At 38.4% G+C, this 17,716-nt stretch overlaps 1 pseudogene; it reads right to left on the reverse strand.

Annotated features, from left to right (window-relative positions):
• Window positions 1-2: 2 nt before the first annotated feature.
• Window positions 3-14,371, reverse strand: LOC120433580 (annotated as a pseudogene).
• Between the last annotated feature and the right edge of the window lie 3,345 nt (window positions 14,372-17,716).

Consider the following 17,716-nt stretch of genomic DNA (forward strand, 5'->3'; position numbering starts at 1 on the left):
ACTGATTTTATGCATGTTTATTTACTTTTGAAGAAAAATGGTAACAAAAAGTATTTCAGCAGTGTAACATGTTATAAAAGCAATTACAAAACAAAGTTTAATTTTAAGCAAACAATAAAAAACACAAGATATAAAGCAAGCACACTGAACGATTTATAATTAGTCAATTTAGAATACAGATCAAACAACACACTTTAGTGATTGAATGCTTAAAAAAAAGCTGCCACACAAAAACCTAAATAAATTGAAAAGTACAACCATCTGGGACACAGGTGTATGATATATGATGTATAGCTTTCCAAAAGCAGGGAACCCTGACTGTGTAATGCTTTAACAAAGTAATTCTCCAGCTTTCTCTGAAATGTCCCCAGTTATTCCCTACAGTAGTCCGTGCACCACCAGCTCCACAGTTTGAGAAGACTGTTTTAATGTGTAGAGTAAAGACATGTTGTCAAATGGAAAGCATTTTTGCTGGCTCTCACAAATACCCCCTGTGTGCATGTGTAAATGAGAGAAAAGACAAGGCACAGTTTATTCATTAATGCTGACTCTTTTCAATAAACAAGTTTAGAGATTTAAAGTTTAGAGTTAAAAAACATGTACTAGTGTAACTATTGCTATAAAGGATTAAGATGAATTTAGCTAAATGTAACCTACACAATTAAAATACAAACATATCTTCATTTGACACACTAACTTGGCAGCAAATAGTTGATTAGTTAAATAACTGGTCAAAGTGTCTGTGAAGGTTCTCAGTCATCCAGGTCATTGTAGTCTAAGGAGCTTGGAAAGAAAAGCAGAAAAATACTAGTGACCGTCAATGCTACCCCTCAGTCTCCTAGTTGATACACCTATGGTGTCAATTTCAAAATCCTTTGTCACCTTGTCCTCAAGTTATCACATTCACAAGAGTTTCAGAAAACCTCTGATTCAAACTCATCTAAGATTTTTAGAAGCTGCACTTATAGCATCGACTTCAAACTTCTGCATCGCCTCATTCAAGTTATCGCATTCACAAATTTGCATGTGTAATAGAAAATTTCTATTGTTCTCATTTAAAGTATTTAAGTGCTTTTGCATATGCTTAGATGAAGTATGTGTATTTCTCAGCATGACCTTGTGAAAACTGCTTAGCTTTGCTTAAAGATGTTTCACTATGTTAACTGTTAGGGCGTAGAAGAACGAAACTCCCAAGATGACCAGTGCTTCCTGGGAAAAGATAGTGGGAGTTGTTCTCTGCTCAGTAACAGCCCGTGGAACAAAAACCTGCTATATCTGGGAAGATACAGAGCATTGTGTGTGAGGGTATGAAAGAGGAGCTGAGACTCCAAGGGCAGAGTGCTCATAACTTAGACCTGTGATGTTTTTGATGTGTGTGTTCGCTCTGCATGCAGTAATAAAATAGCTTGATTCTACACAAATGCCTTTTTCCACAGAAAATTCCATGACACATCACCACCACCCACCCACGACAATATTCCATCAGCCTTTTTATGTATGGGGGTAAAAATTATGGGCCAACGTTTAAACACACATGCTGTGAAATTTTAGCTTCATATACCGAATACAGTTTTGTGAAAAATGGTCTATCGACCTACTATCAAGCTATTTCTTTTCTTAAACTGGTCAAGGAAGAGTCAGATTAGCAGCTGAGAGTGCATTTTGAAGGTTGACATTGTTTTTCACAGTATTTCACTGCTTTTCTGTAGTGCTTGTAATACAGAACTTAAATTTCAATTTTGATACTGAACATGTCACAAATTCTGTTTTTGCTGACTTTGCCTCCTGTCGTTAGCTTGTATACTCATAACAAAAGTCAGCTCGAAACAGATGATCAAAGGGTTTCACTGACAATACTTAAAACATTTGTGTGTCAACACAAGTTAAACTTGCCTTTCACCAAGGTGGAAAGTGATGCAGCTTACAGCAAACACTGTAGAGTGAGTCTGGCTCTCTGGAAACGGAGATCCAAGTGAGGTAACTTTGTTTTTTTTTTTGTATTTTACATGATAGAAGTCTTTTGAATTGCATTTGATCTGGCCCCTAACCCATGACCAATTTGCATTGGGAACAAACCTTCCCAACAGCATAGCTCCTGGGAAAATGCAGGCATCGTAAGCTTTGCAGAAATACACAAGCCAATGTCGAACAGAATTATCAGTTACAGTCAGTTTCCGTCTTTATGATGACACGCTTTTCATAACAGTGAAGTAAAAACAGCTCTTTATCAGTCAGCACACTTATTAGACCCGTCTATGTTTTAAATAAGTCAGCTTGGCTGAACGCATGGAGTTAAAGGTCTGAACCAGAACAACTAAAGATAAGAAATTAAGAGAGTGCATTTGCATTTGTGTAACTTAGCATTTGTTACTTAATGCAATATGTAGTCTTGTATTCATATAATATTAAAATTTAAATTTACCATTTTTAGTATTTTATTATTACCTAAAAATGAGTATTTAATCATACTCCCATAAGTTTATAAGAAATCGGTTCATATACTCAGGCTTTCTGTTCAAGTTTCTTATTAACCGTTAATCAGCACATTCAGTAAATACATGAATGAAGATTAAGATTTTTTTTTTTTTACTTGTGTGTAAGTTTTGTTTTATTAGAGCAAAACTTGTACATTCATGGCAAGTACAGACAAGTGCAGGCCTGTTTTATTATAGTTTTATGTAGTGGTGGGGAGTAAGTGTGTGCACCATCATCGTGCACAAGAGAAATTTAGCACCATTCACAGTGTGCAGTGAAGCTATTCTCTGTGTGAGTTTTTGTATTGTACTGGTAATTCATTTAGTGTTTCTGATAAAAACACTGTGGGTTTTATAAACTGCAGCTTAATGGCTCGTGTTATCAAGAGGAGTAAAGAACATCAGCCAGAGCTGCAATGCAAACACACCTGCTGCAGCTGTGCTAGCACACTGACTGGATACTGTCATGGTGCTTTTTATAGGCATAATAAGCAAAAAAGGGAAAACATGTAATTCCATATGAATGGTTGAAGTGTCCACTATTGCCCAGTATTGTACATTATAACCTTAAATACTTCTATTGTTACCCTGAGGGAAGGCTGTTACTGAAGGCAAGTGGATTTTTCTTTCCTGAATTTACAGTAACCACATTACTATAGCTGTCAACAGTTTTCACTGATGATGAAAGCATTTCACAAGTTTGGGGGAAACACAAGAACAGATGGCAAATACAGTTAAAGCTTTACACGACAACAGAGGAACAGGGAGCTAAAACCACATCCCAACGGTTGTTCCAGTTACATGTGAAGTTGTTTCACAACATGGCCTTTTTAAAAAGACTTAATTAAATTTCATTGCCAAGCTAACTCTGGAATAATATGTTGGTGGAAACTTCAGTGGAGATATTGTCCATCTTTGGCTTAGGCAGAGAATTCAGAACATTTGTTTAAAAACCTGCATTTAATTTAAAACAAACACGCAAAGACTCTCAGTGTATCTGCAGATTTTACAAAGAATAGTAACACTTCTGTAATATTCAACACACTATTGAAAAAAGAAGGGCAGATTTAATAAAATAAGAAATACTAAAGTCATTTAAGGTTTTGAGGAAAAAAAAAACTAAACAATTTGATGACTACGTCTTTAAAGGGTGGTGAAAGGTTTCTATTCATTCATCACAGAGATAAAGTGACTGACTGACTATTCATTTTTTGAACAATGTGAGAAAGGTTTTGATTGTAGTAGTTTCTTTTGCACAAGAGACTCTGTTATGAAAAATGCTCTAACTGTTTTGAGAACCGCATGAAGAGTGGTTTGAATGACTTTTCTGCTGTGAGAATTGCACAGAAGCAACTGAGAAAAACTGTAAGTTAAGTCATTAGCACCAAAATATTGAGAGACATATTAATTAATTTATATTTAACATAATTAATTTTGAGTTTCAAATCTCTACATATTAACCATTGGTGACCTCGCTCACTTCCTGCAGTTGTTCTTGTTCTCGTCTTTGATCATCTCCTGCACTCCTGGGAGGTGGTGGGTCTCTAGGCCCATCACCATGTGATGGAAAACACCTAACGCCAGAGAAAAACAAGACAGTATGCATGGCTTACAGTTAAGCCTGGAAATTTTGTGGCATTAACAAATGAAACAAAGATGAAATGTCAGACAAAGCAGAACACGAGGAGCTTATCCCCAGAAGTGGATCATCATCCACTGGCTGGAAATACTTTGTATTTGGGAGAAATGACACTAACTAAGAACAAATTATAAACAAAGGTTGCTGTAGTTGTTTTGGCACCACACAGCAACACAACTAACTGAACCACCTGAAAACTCGCCACAAACTATGATGAATGTACGAAAGCCAAGAAAACCAAAATCATAACTCAATATCAATAAAAGCAAATCTGTACAGTTCGTCAATGTGTCTCAGTGAATGAACACTTTGTCTGCAAATACATTTTAATTTGAGGAATATAGTGAAATGTAATAGAGAAACCAGTGCCCTGTTGAATCGTTAGTGTTGAACTTTGCGGCAAATGCAATTTGGAATTTTTAAAGAAATAACCAAGCAGTTTACACAGTTTTTGAGTGACCTGTCAAATTGTGTCTCTGTGTGTGTGTGTGTGTGTGTGTTTGAAGTACCTTTGAAGCTGTTTGGATTTATCAAGGTACCATACTGCAGCAACAGCAACATTCAGGAAAAACAAAACACCAACTAGGGCCCAAACAGCAGAGCATGCTCCTACAGACACACATGAAAAAAAAAAAAAAATATTGTGAGAATGAGTAATCCTATCTCTCCTTCATGGTGTTTAGTCTTTTCAAACATTGTTCAAACACCATGCAGCACTTGTACCAAACATTCAAAAACTTTTATGTTCTGAAAGGTTCTGAGACAAATGACCATGAAAAGAACTATTTGCTAGGACATGTTCTTCCAGTGATGGAGCTGACTTTAATTTCATTTTTGCTCTGTCTGGAGCCATGGATGGAGTCATCCATTCATTAACACTACGTTTTATGCTGGCGATATCTTAAACCAACCACCTCTTTAAGCTGGCTGGTTTTCAGAACAACATTAGAATGAAGCAACACCAGCAAAGCCTCAAATTAAAAACTCAAGCAAATTCAGAAAGATTTGGACAAACTGCACAGCTAAATCCAAGCTGCCCTCACCTGGTGCCACATGCACATAGAGCTGACCATGTTTAGTTCCATATGCATTAGATGCTTCACACTGATAGAGGCCATTTTGATCAGAGGTCAGGCTCAGCAGTTGTAGCTCTGCACCGTCGACTTTGATAGAAGACTGCAGCAAAGTCTGGCCAGATCTGGAAAAACATGAACAAGGCTCAACATGAACTGTACAGAGGAAGCAGAATAATGTGTTGTGCCCCCCAAAAGAAAGAAATAACTCACTGTCATTTCCTTGCTCACTCACATGATTGTAACCAAAGCATTGTTGTATCTCTGTGATTGTGCAACCAAAACCTACTCAGGCCCCTACCAGAGGCCTGGTAGATATATATATATATATATATATATATATATATATATATATATATCTATATATATATATATATATAAATATACCTATATATATATATATATATATATATATATATATATATATATAATATATATATATATATATATATATATATATACATATATATATATATATATATATATATATATATATATATATATATATATATATATATATATATATATATATATATATATATATATATATATATATATATATATATATATATATATATATATATATATATATATATATATATATATATCAACTCAACCGAGTGCTCAGTGAATACCTCAGGCAGCAGAAACCCAAGAAAGAGGAGGGAGACGAGGAACCATCATGGAAGGACAGGCCCCTGCACGGTATGCACCACCGGCAGATAGAGGAGGTGGCTGATATCCAGAAATCCTACCAGTGGCTGGACAAAGCTGGACTGAAAGACAGCACAGAGGCACTAATCATGGCAGCACAAGAACAAGCTCTGAGTACAAGATCCATAGAGGCTGGGGTCTATCACACCAGGCAAGACCCCAGGTGCAGGCTGTGTAAAGATGCCCTGAGACAATCCAGCACATAACAGCAGGGTGCAAGATGCTAGCAGGCAAGGCATACATGGAACGCCATAACCAAGTGGGCGGCATAGAGTACAGGAACATCTGTGCCGAGTATAACCTGGAAGTCCCGAGGTCAAAATGGGAGATGCCCCCAAGGGTGGTGGAGAATGACCGAGCTAAGATCCTGTGGGACTTCCAGATACAGACAGACAAAATGGTGGTGGCTAACCAACCGGACATAGTGGTGGTAGACAAACAGAAGAAGACGGCCGTAGTGATTGATGTAGCGGTTCGAATGACAGCAATATCAGGAAGAAGGAACACGAACGAAATACCAAGGGCTCAGAGAAAGCTCGAGAGGATGTGGAGGGTGAAGGGCGGTGGTCCAGAGAAGAGCACTAGGTGCGGTGATGTGGAGTGGCTCCAGCAGATCCCGGGAACAACATCGGACATCTCTGTCCAGAAGAGCGTAGTCCTGGGAACAGCTAAGGTGCGAGGACCCTCAAGCTCCCAGGCCTCTGGTAGAGGACCCGAGTGAAGGATAAACCAGCAGCGAAATGTGTGTGTGTATATATATATATATATATATAGATATATATATCTGTCCAGATATGATGGATGGATGGATGATGATAGATAGTGATATATGTGTGTGTATATGAATGAACACACATACACATTTTCTTCTCTTAATTACTTTACCTACTCCAGGTAAAGTTGGCACTTGGTTGGCTTCTGTCACACACTCAAATGAGTCTTCTGTAATCACTCTAATATTCACTTCTGTGGGAGAGACTGCAAAAAAAGAGAAAACTGTGTTAATCCTGAACTGAGGACATAGTAATAATATCGAAATAATGTTTCACAAATGTTTGGGTCTCATTGCATCAGACAAAACAGTCAATCTTTTCAAGACAAAAACAGTAACAAGGTTGTGACTGGCTAATTTATAATCACCTTGATGATGAAAAAAAGAATATTACATTACATGTAAAATCTACCAGAAACAGGACCCCACAGATGTACCGTATCAATAACAATTATGCTCTACTGTTACGGCCCTAGCAGGGCCTCCTCCTGAAGGGGCCTGTGTGGGAGTGTCCTTCAATCGCTTCTGCCTGAGGTGCCACCTTTCCCCTTTTACACAGCTGACTGACATGAGTAATTTAAAGTATTTAAGCCCAGGGAAAGGTGAGCTCTGGGCCAGAGTGCCATTAGTGTGGTTGCAGCTAGCAAGCTGCTCTCTTTTTGGCTTACGTTTTACTAGTGATGGCCAAATGAAGCTTTCTGAAGCTTGTATTAAAAAACGGTTCATTACTCGAAGCTTTTCAACACAGTCCTCTCTGGTGACATCTTGTGTCCAAAAATATGAAGAGCAGCTTGAATCCACAAAATAAAACCAACTGCTTCATAATGATTGCCCACTCTACAGAGTGGAATTCTGTCTCATATTGGGCTGCTGTTGTGTTGCTTTGAACGCGTATTTTTTGGTGTTAAAAAATGTAGTTTATTTGTTTAATAAATAATTTTGACCAGTAAACTTTCTTTGTTTGAACATGCACCATGGATTAGTCTTTCTTTGCTTGTGACTTCTTGATGTTGGTAAATGCAATAATTGAAAAATACCACCTTACATATAACATACATATAATAATGCACATTATGGAGTATGCTTCTGCCGTGAGGTCCTGCCTCCATGTACTTATGCAATTAATTGCTAGACGGGCATATTTATAAATAATATTATATTAGCGAAATTTTCCTATACATATTTTTGACCTGGGGGCAGAATTGATTGTGAATTGGAAAGGGAAAATGCTTATGAACTTGCAAATTAAAAACATGATGCATGTAAGGTAACCCTTTTTCATTTTTATTTAAGAAGAGAATTTGTTCCACTGTGCGATGGCCGAACCTCTTCCTTTTCGTTAAGATAATTTCTCCTGCCTTAAGGAAAATCCCTTCACATGGCACAGAAGAGGCTGGAGTGCAGAGAAACTGGTAGAGATGCAGTTATACAGTCTACCTGGGCTCCACAAACTATCAGCTACAGAGAATAAATAAATTAAATTGCTGCACATTTTGTAGACTAACATTTTAAGATTATTTTTTAAAATAAAATATATCTTTTTATAACATTAAATGTTACGAGTCAAATGGAAGTTTTTCTAAAGTTATTTAATGATATTTATATTATGAAAAGCAGATTTTTGACATTTTAAGTTTTTCCCGTTTTCAGATAAAATAAACACGCACAAAACAAAAGCAAACACCCAGAACACAAACCTGGAAAACCCACCCGATTGACCAGAATCAACTCAAAATACTCCCACACAACAGAACCAAATCTCTCAGTAGAATGATCAGTGGTTCGCTATCTGCCACCATCAAAACACTCCACAAATCCCGTGAATGATTCACTTCGTTCCATTTGAATCAGGTACCGAAGCGATTACGTGCGTAATGAAGCTTCGGACGTCACTGGTCACGTGACTTTTGCCAAACGAATCAAGCCTCGACACAGTGCTTCTGAACCAGTGTGTTGTTTTTTTCGACACACGCTCCGGAGCGTCAGCTTCAAGCGGGCCATCACTACGTTTTACTTTATTGACCAACGCTTGAGTTTTGTTTGTTTTCCTTAAATGGTGATAGCGGCTTGTCCGTCTCTTTTAGTTGAGCTACTTTAATAAAACTCTTTAATTTGTCAGTGTTGTGAACCCATTGAGATGGGGTTGGCAGCTTTTTGTTAAATCCCCTCACCGTTGCTATGGGGTTTGGTAGGTGGAAAGCCTGCAAGTTTGTGATGAAACGGTTATGGACTTGTTTTGATTATCTTGCTTAATAATCTGACAAACCACACTTCCCTGTTTCAGGTGAGTGTCCAGAAAACTCAGAGTTAAAATGATACATCGGGTTGAGTAACCCCAAACTGTCCAACTCGGAATATTCGGTTTCAGAAAGGCTGATAACAAAGTTCAATCCTGGAGTTGGTTTAAATTCAAGTTAGGGCACGGTCGCATAAAGCCCTGATTAGTGGAGCACAGATTAAGCGAGTCACCATGGAGACATGGGAAAGAAGATAGGTCAATGTATTTTACAGCGCTTGAGGCCGAAACTGATGGCAGCATATGCCGATAACATGCAATGTTTATGCTGAAAAAAGTAACACAGCCTCAGCTGCAAAAGTTTTGTAGTTTTCATGGCAAAACATGGTTAACAGAGTCAATCGTGAGTGTTAATTTAAACATTGATCTGGGGGTTTCCACCCATTTAACACGTTATTTTATTATATTTCATTTTATTTTTATGTTATACATTTTATTTTGTGATGTGATGTGAGCACAGCAATAAACCCTGGTTCCAGCAGGCCCCAAACGTTCTGGCAGCAAGTAAAATGAAATATAAAAATATAGTCCAAACAGGTAAGGTGCAGTGCATTATGAGCCATAGTGCTTGGTCTGTTTGTCCTATGTAAATCAATTGCAGTTAGAGGCTACATTAATTTTCTTTCTGTAAGCACTTATTGAAATTATCTGAGCACATTACAAGTACATATTTGCTTACTCTGTATGCTCAAATGTGACCCGTTATAGCCAACAGCAAAAAAGCGGAGGTTTGGAAAAACAGGTGGGGTCCTCCACCACCACCACTCACAAAGGCTGAGCAGTTGGCCCTCAGCCAAAACAGTGGCGCCCTGTGGCTGAAGGCATCAATATGGGGGACATCCTCTGAGAGGTTGTGCTGGCAAGACACAAGTGCCTACATAAGAGGTAAATTACTATACTCCATTACTATAATGAAATAATTTGTTAGTTTGAAATGCTACAGGGAACTATGTACCTGTACATTAATGCTGTGGAAAGACTTCCTGTTCACATAGTCTCCTTCATTTACTGAAGGAGCAATGATTAGAATGTGAGTGCCATCTATACAGCCAATCACGCCTGGGAACCCTGAAAATAAATGTAAAATTTAGTAGTAGTTCAAGTATCACCACATCATGAATTAAGTTTTGTTCATCCTGATACCTGCAATTTTGTGAATCCTCTTTGATAAATCTTGTGGGTCTATGGTTGGGGAACACCACAAATGAGTACAGGAGACGTTTCAGTGCAACTGTAACATTCCTGACTGCCCGACAGACGCCTGATTTAAAACAGTTCAGCGTCACCAATATCAAACAGAAAGCGAGGTTGTCAGGCAAAAACCAAGTGCACCACAAATAATATGTACAGAACTGAGAGAATGTCTGTGGTCAGTGTCACATGAGCAATATAAGGCCTGAGGATGTTATTCAAATAAATTATCCATAATTGTGCTGACAAACGGTAACCACACAGAAAATCATCAGGAAATGATAAAATGTCCAAACGCGCTCTAATCACTCTCACCCTTGCGGAGAGCTCATGGAGAATTTGGGCTTCAACATCTACTGGCTCTTCAAGGATGGGGCACGCCATGTCTGACACTTGGGACAGTCAGGTTTCGAGGACAAAGAGGCGGAGAAGGTCAGGGTTCAGTGAAGTAAACCTGCTAGGGGCAGGGGGTTCACGCAGTGTGTCGTCATAGTAACTCACTCAGAATTAATCTAAACTGGGGTTTGGAAGGTGGAAAGCCCCAAGTTTGTGATAACTCAGGGTATACTTACTCAGAGTTTGCACTAAACCGGCTTTCTGAAACAAACCCCAGGTCTGTATTTATGGGAGGGGGTGTTACGGCCCTAGCAGGGCCCCCTCCTGAAGGGGCCTGTGTGGGAGTGTCCTTCAATCGCTTCTGCCTGAGGTGCCACCTTTCCCCTTTTACACAGCTGACTGACATGAGTAATTTAAAGTATTTAAGCCCAGGGAAAGGTGAGCTCTGGGCCAGAGTGCCATTAGTGTGGTTGCAGCTAGTGAGGTGCTCTCTTTTTGGCTTACGTTTTACTTTTTTGACCAACGCTTGAGTTTTGTTTGTTTTCCTTAAATGGTAATAGCAGCTTGTCCGTCTCTTTTAGTTGAGCTACTTTAATAAAACTCTTTAATTTAACCCTTTTGCCTCCTTGACTCCTTTTTCTGACCCGTACACTTTTTGTTACTTCCCCCTCACCGCCTAGACCCCTCAGGGGAACGTAACATCTAGTGAATGAGCCTGCTTTTCACTTTCATTGCAACTTCCATTATTTTTGTTGATGGTGTGACCAGCAAACCACCTCCTCTGCCATTTCCCATTTATATTCAGTGACTTACGACTGGAAATATAAATTACATTTATCTTAACGTCAAGCATGTCGGTCACAAATAACCTTTATGCTTGACAAACAAATCTGAAACAGCTTTAGCTGTGACTTGGTGTATTATTGACATCAATGGTTTTGATGGTATGGCATGTTATGGTTCCTTGCATGTGTGAATTAGATGGGCTGTTAATGACATTTGGTGAGAATTTCATTTCAGTGGCACCTTTAGAAATATGTTAACTTAGAAAAATTGATGTGTTCAATACTTATCTGTTGTGTGTGTAAATATGGGGACATTGTTGAAGTGACGGTGGTGAAAGAGAGTGATATCAATAAGTTTTGGAATTTGACAAATTTGGGACATTGAATCATTAGTATATAGTGTAATGAAAAAAAAATTGCTTGAGGCATTGTTTGCATGTCAATATCTGTTATAGAACTTTGTCATTTGCTAAATTTGTCAATAATTTTCTGTTAAATGTAACAATTCATATTTGCATTTCAAGTTATAAAACTTAATTGGTAAAGATTTTTGTGGTTTGTGGCACTCACAGTAGACCTGTATGGTGAAGGGCAGGGTTTCTTCTTTAGACAGGGAGTCACCGCTGATGACACACTGGACCTGGTGACCGTTAATCTCTCTTGTAGGTACGCCAAACAGAGAGCTGACTGTAGTAGTTGTGCCGTTGTCATACTGTGTCGAGTTTGTTGTCGTCCTCACTTTTTCTCCCAAACCATCAGTGAGCCACCTCACCTCTGCAGGAGGCTTCGATCCAGCAGCCGTGCAGGTAGCAAATAAAACCTCTTCTGTGCCCAAAGTGGGAAGGTTGTCCTTCACGTTTGTGAAAGGACGCACTAGGAGAGTTACAGCACTAAAATAAATCAACATGCAAGTAAGATGGTGGAAGTAACTCTCTCTGTCTCACGTACAAGAATATTAGAATATTTGAAATAAAGTGTTTTGTCATACCAAGCAAGTTCAGAGGTATTTCAGTCTTCTGATTTCCACTGGGAAACAAGGTGAAGATGCACGTGTAGCTGCCTTCATCCTTCAGGGCAACATTGGATAACTGGAGAGTTCCATTTTTGTCATTAAAATTCCCGATATATTTAAATCGATCATCGTCTCCATTGACAAACTGTGCTCCATCTCTGGGTAGGATAGTTAGGAAATTGTCATTGTGAGGTTTTTCTCTCGTCCTCCTCTGCCAGGTAATCTGTGTCAGGTCATCATTGGTATCAATGACATGGCACGATAAAATAGCGGTGCCTCCTTGTTCCACTGTCACACTTCCACCAATCACCTGAAGAGCTGTAAAGTGAAATACTGTTAAAGATCAGAAAAAAAGTAAAAACACAAGAGTGTCCAAGAATTTTAGGGCTTCACAATTAATCACATATGAATCTTGATTTTAGTTTTACACAATTAAATGAATATGACTGATACTGAAAACGGTTGCACAAACTTTATACCTGCAAGTGGCAATAACAGCTTTTCTCTACACTGTGAAGCTTCCTGGATTAATCTGGATGAGTACATTAAATCAACCTAAAAATTATAATTTGTATTATACATGCATCTCAATAAAAACATTTAAAACAAAATCTCAAGGTGTTTTTTTTTTTTTTTTTTTTACAGCTTGTAAGGCAAAGATTCCTGCCCATTCTGCTCCAGTCATATGGGTAAAGATAATAAAATACACCATTTTAGTATGTAAAGCTTTAAGGTCACAGGTCCTGAGCATCTTCTGAGCATGTCTCCTTATAATAATAACAATAATAACAATGATAAATTTGATTTAATACCATCTTTCAAGACACCCAAGGGCACAACAGAATAAAACACATAATAGAACAATGACAATGAAGAACAATAAAAACACATGTGGAAAGAATAATTTAAAAACAGTCACACTGATATTAGAACTACTCTACCTGTAGTGAAAACAAGCTATTTGTGACTCAGTGCTTTTGCCTCAACGAAGTAAACTAGTTTAGTCATAACATCAAACACGTGGTTAATTTTAGCACTGACTTGGACAACACTAATATGATGCAAAACATAATTTCAGTCATCCGCTTCAAAATCCCCCCATTCTTCCCTGTCAGATTTTGACAACAATCAGTAACACCTGCTAGTTTATCTCATTTCAGCCCAAGCAAATCCAAGCATAAACAAAAAAAAGGAAAACTTTCGACATACCGTCAGCTTCTCCGGTCAGCAGGAGCGCAGATATTAGCAACAAAAACAGGTTATCGCGGAAAAATAGCGTTGCATGACTTATCGCAGCAGTTGCCCATAAAAACACAAACGAAAGTAGCAGTTCCATCCATTCGCCCATATCTTGCCGTTACCTCGTGGCTGCTCTCGGAAGAAGAAAAAACAGAAATGGGCACAATGGACACGAGTTATCGAAGTCACGTGACCTGGGTGGGCCCATGGGACACTTGTGCTGGGTCTTATAATTACGAATAAAAGGGAATAATTCCCCTTTTCTCATTATTATTTCTGCTTTGGATTGTGAAGACCTATATATTCATTTTTACAGTCAGATCCAAAGTGTAATTACATAAATGACGGCTTATTGGAATAATTGCCGTCATACGAGAAACATCGAAAGAGACTGATGGGTGAGACGGGAGCGCTGCGTTGTAAAATTATTCAAGTATTTTAATAAAAATTCGCCTGTCCATGAAGAAACAGAAGGCTATCCCACATTCGTGTTTCAGCTACATGTGTTTTACAACAATAAAATAGACAATTGTTTTAATTGATGCACTCAGAAAGGTGTATTTTTGGTTCCAGCAGACACATCTTTTAGCGACGTGCAACAATCAGAGCAAATATTATTATTATTATATGACGTCTGAAAACGAACACAGAGCCGTTATCTTGTTGAGAAGGTGTTATATTGAGGGGTAAAGTTTGTATGAATCACACAGACATGATTATCCTCTTATCAGGCAAAACGTCCTCTTTAAAAAAAATAATCACGTGAGAACAATAAATATATCATTGTCTGTGAAGGTTCTCAGTCATCCAGGTCATCGTAGTCAAAGGGTTTGCAAAGAAAAGCGTCTGGACTTCTTTAAGTTGCTTGTATTTAAACTGTTATAAATGACTGGTATTGTGTTTTGCCTCTCATCCGAGAAGCTTCTTCAGTTCTAAGGTCAAATGGCCGAGAGTCCCAGATTTAAACCCAGTGGGAGTATCCCCCAAAGAGGGACAAAGGACCCCTGGTGATCCTCTAATCACATGCGCCAAGGTGTGAAAGCGGGTGTGGGACCTAATCTTTTGAGGTCACTCTTTTGAGGATGCCAATGTTCACATATTGGACAGAGAGGACAGATGGTTTGAAAGAGGAGTGAAAGAGGCCATCTATGTCCACTGTGAGCGACCATCTTTGAACAGAGGCGGTGGTTTACGACACCAACTGTCTGCCATCTATAATCCAGTTTTGAGTTCCCTCCCCAGACGCCTTAACGCCCACTCACATCCTGGGCCATCTGACCTCAGGAATTCACATGACAAGGTGGGGCCAGGTTTCACAATGGCTCACCCGAAACCCTGGTTGATTAGGTCCCACACCCGCTTTCACACCTTGGCGCATGTGATTAGAGGATCACCAGGGGTCCTTTGTCCCTCTTTGGGGATACTCCCACTGGGTTTAAATCTGGGACTCGGCCATTTGACCTTAGAACTGAAGAAGCTTCGGATGAGAGGTGAAACGTCTTCAAGCAACTTAAAGAAGTCCAGACGCTTTTCTTTGCAAACTCCTTTGACTAAATATATCATTGTTATATCGTAACCTACAAACTAATGAAATGTAATGTAAACGATGATTTTTCACTTTTTCACCAAAGTTACACATCGCTACTTTCACCTTTAATTGGTTGGAATGGAGGCGAAGTTAATTGGATCCGGTCTCCCTGCCAGTGCCAGTGCGCCATGGCACGACACCTTTCATCACTTTTTGACAGAAAGCCAAGACTTAGTATTTGCCAAAAAACATTATTGCCTGTATTTAAACTGTTATAAATGACTGGTTGGCCTATAATCTGTGAAGCATATCTCAAACATATTTCTCATGAATGATATAAAGCCAATTTGAGCCACAGACAGACGGTAGAAGCTCCAGTCAGTTTTTGGCAAAGTGACTTTTGTATCTCCTTTATTTATCCAGCTGAAAAGTCTCATTGACAGTAAAAAAAATGTCTTAAAAAAAAAGACAGCTCTGGCCAATTGGGCAGCAGACAAATAAATATAATAGTTCTATAAAGGTAATGTATGTGACCAAAAGGGACTGGATGATTTTATGTAGGCACAATAATCCAGAGTCATAAAGTTATTTGCAAAACTGGTCATTTCTTTATTTTATATATAACCTCTTTCATAAATTCTGTTGACTATAGTCTATTTACTAATATACATAAAGACATTACACTTTACCTTGCAGTACAGAATTTAGTGTGGAAAGAGAAAAGCTGGAGCTGAAAAGCAAAGAGAGAAAAATAAAAACTTAAACTTCCCATTATTTTCCAGTTAACCTTTATGTATGAATGCTAGAAGAGGAGATAAAATTGTTGGAAAGCAGGACATTTGTGGATTTTTTTTTTTAATCCTTTAAAAAAAAACTCAGTCTGCATCCTGCACTCAATCGTTACATTTTCTATAAGAAACAATGAAGTGAATCCGAGCCCTCACCTGCTCCCTAACACGAACAAAAAAAAGACAGTTTGTGGCCTAACTGGTGCAGACAACTGGGGAACTGAAATATAAAGTAGAAAAAAGGGTAGTTTGTTAATCAGTGAGGAGAAAGCTGTTAAAATAAAGGTTTAAATAATATGTTGTCAAAGTAGCACTTCACTTTGTCTCTAGGTTGAGTACAGCTTCCAGAAACAGCTCTTTTATTTCTTCTTACTTTCTTTGTGTGATGATTTTGGATAAAAAGTAAGAAGTCATGCTGTTAATTGCTGGGTGAGTCCAGAGCTTATAAGTTTATTTCAAAGAAATAAACAAAAAGAGCAATTTTACTTCTAATTTGTGGGCTCAAGGTTACAAATACTGAAATAGGGAGCGGAGACAGAATCAAGAACAGGCTAGTTTGTCAGGTTTGCTGAGTGGAGGTGGAGTAGAGGACTCAAACGCAGGACTCACGGTGAAGGTTCAGGGTGTTTATTGTGAGGGACAAATGGCAAGAACAGGAGATGGCTGACTAACTGAATAACTGAACTGAAAGAACGGCTGACTGATCTGAGTGAAAGGCGAAAGCAAGGACTGGACAGTAGTGACAACATCCACATTAACATCAATGACACGACACTGGACTGGTTGAACTGAGGAACATAAATACACAGGCTGGGTGATGAGTGATTAGAAACCGATGAGTACACAGCTGAACATAATGAACTAATGGTACATGGGAAGAGGACTGAACATAATGCACACAGACCAAGGCTAACACAATAAAACAGGAAGTGAAACAGGCAGAAGATAAACAGTAAACATGAACTAAAAATACTGGGTCAACGACCCAGAAACCCTGACATAGTTCATTTAAAAAAAAATTACAAAAAATCGTAACAACACTCTTTTGTTTTCATAATTCCATCCATTTTGAGAAACAAAACACATTTAATAAAAATAAATAGATAAATAAGGAAACACTTAAACAGCAGAAAAACTGCTCTTTATTCTAGCATTTTCTTTTCAAGATGTTGATATGGATGTTCTAGTTGTCCAGGGTTGAAATCATTTTGTCATTTTACGGCTCATGTTATCAAAACTGTCACATTCTTATCAGCCAGATCATTAATCAGCATGGCCAGACAGACTGTTCATGCACATGCATCAACTTCCATCTGACTCTCAAATAATTCTCCAATTTGCTTTCTGATCGACAATTCAGAGCATTTGTTTAAAATTCCATCCAAGATGAGGCCCACGAAACTGAGGTCTTGGTGACGTGGCCCTTGATTTATTGAATTGCACTTGGTCTGGCCCCTCAGCCATGGCAAAACCTTGCCTGTTTCAAGGTGTCTTGTTGTTGCTTTTTCAGTTTACCTGTTGTCACTTTCATTGGTTTATGCTTCTCAACTGGACAAACTGATATTCATAAAAAGCAAAGCAAAACTGTTTGCTTTGCACTCGCTGCTATAGTTTTCCATGCTCGCAAGTAGCTCTCTGCGTTTGGAGATCAATCCTGCTCGCCCAAATAAACTTGCTTTTGACTTTCTGGATTGTCCGGATCCCAAACGAGGACAAAGTCCTAATATGATTGGTCACTTTGATGGACACTTCAGGTTATGCGTTAAACTGAGTTATACTGTCGCAATGACAGAAACACTGTTTTAAACTGTATTTATTTACCATCTGAAAAACAATGTTTGCTGAATTAATTATGAATTAACAGCGATT

This window comes from Oreochromis aureus, linkage group 16 (genome assembly GCF_013358895.1).
Source record: "Oreochromis aureus strain Israel breed Guangdong linkage group 16, ZZ_aureus, whole genome shotgun sequence".
NCBI classification, from domain to species: Eukaryota; Metazoa; Chordata; class Actinopteri; order Cichliformes; family Cichlidae; genus Oreochromis; species Oreochromis aureus.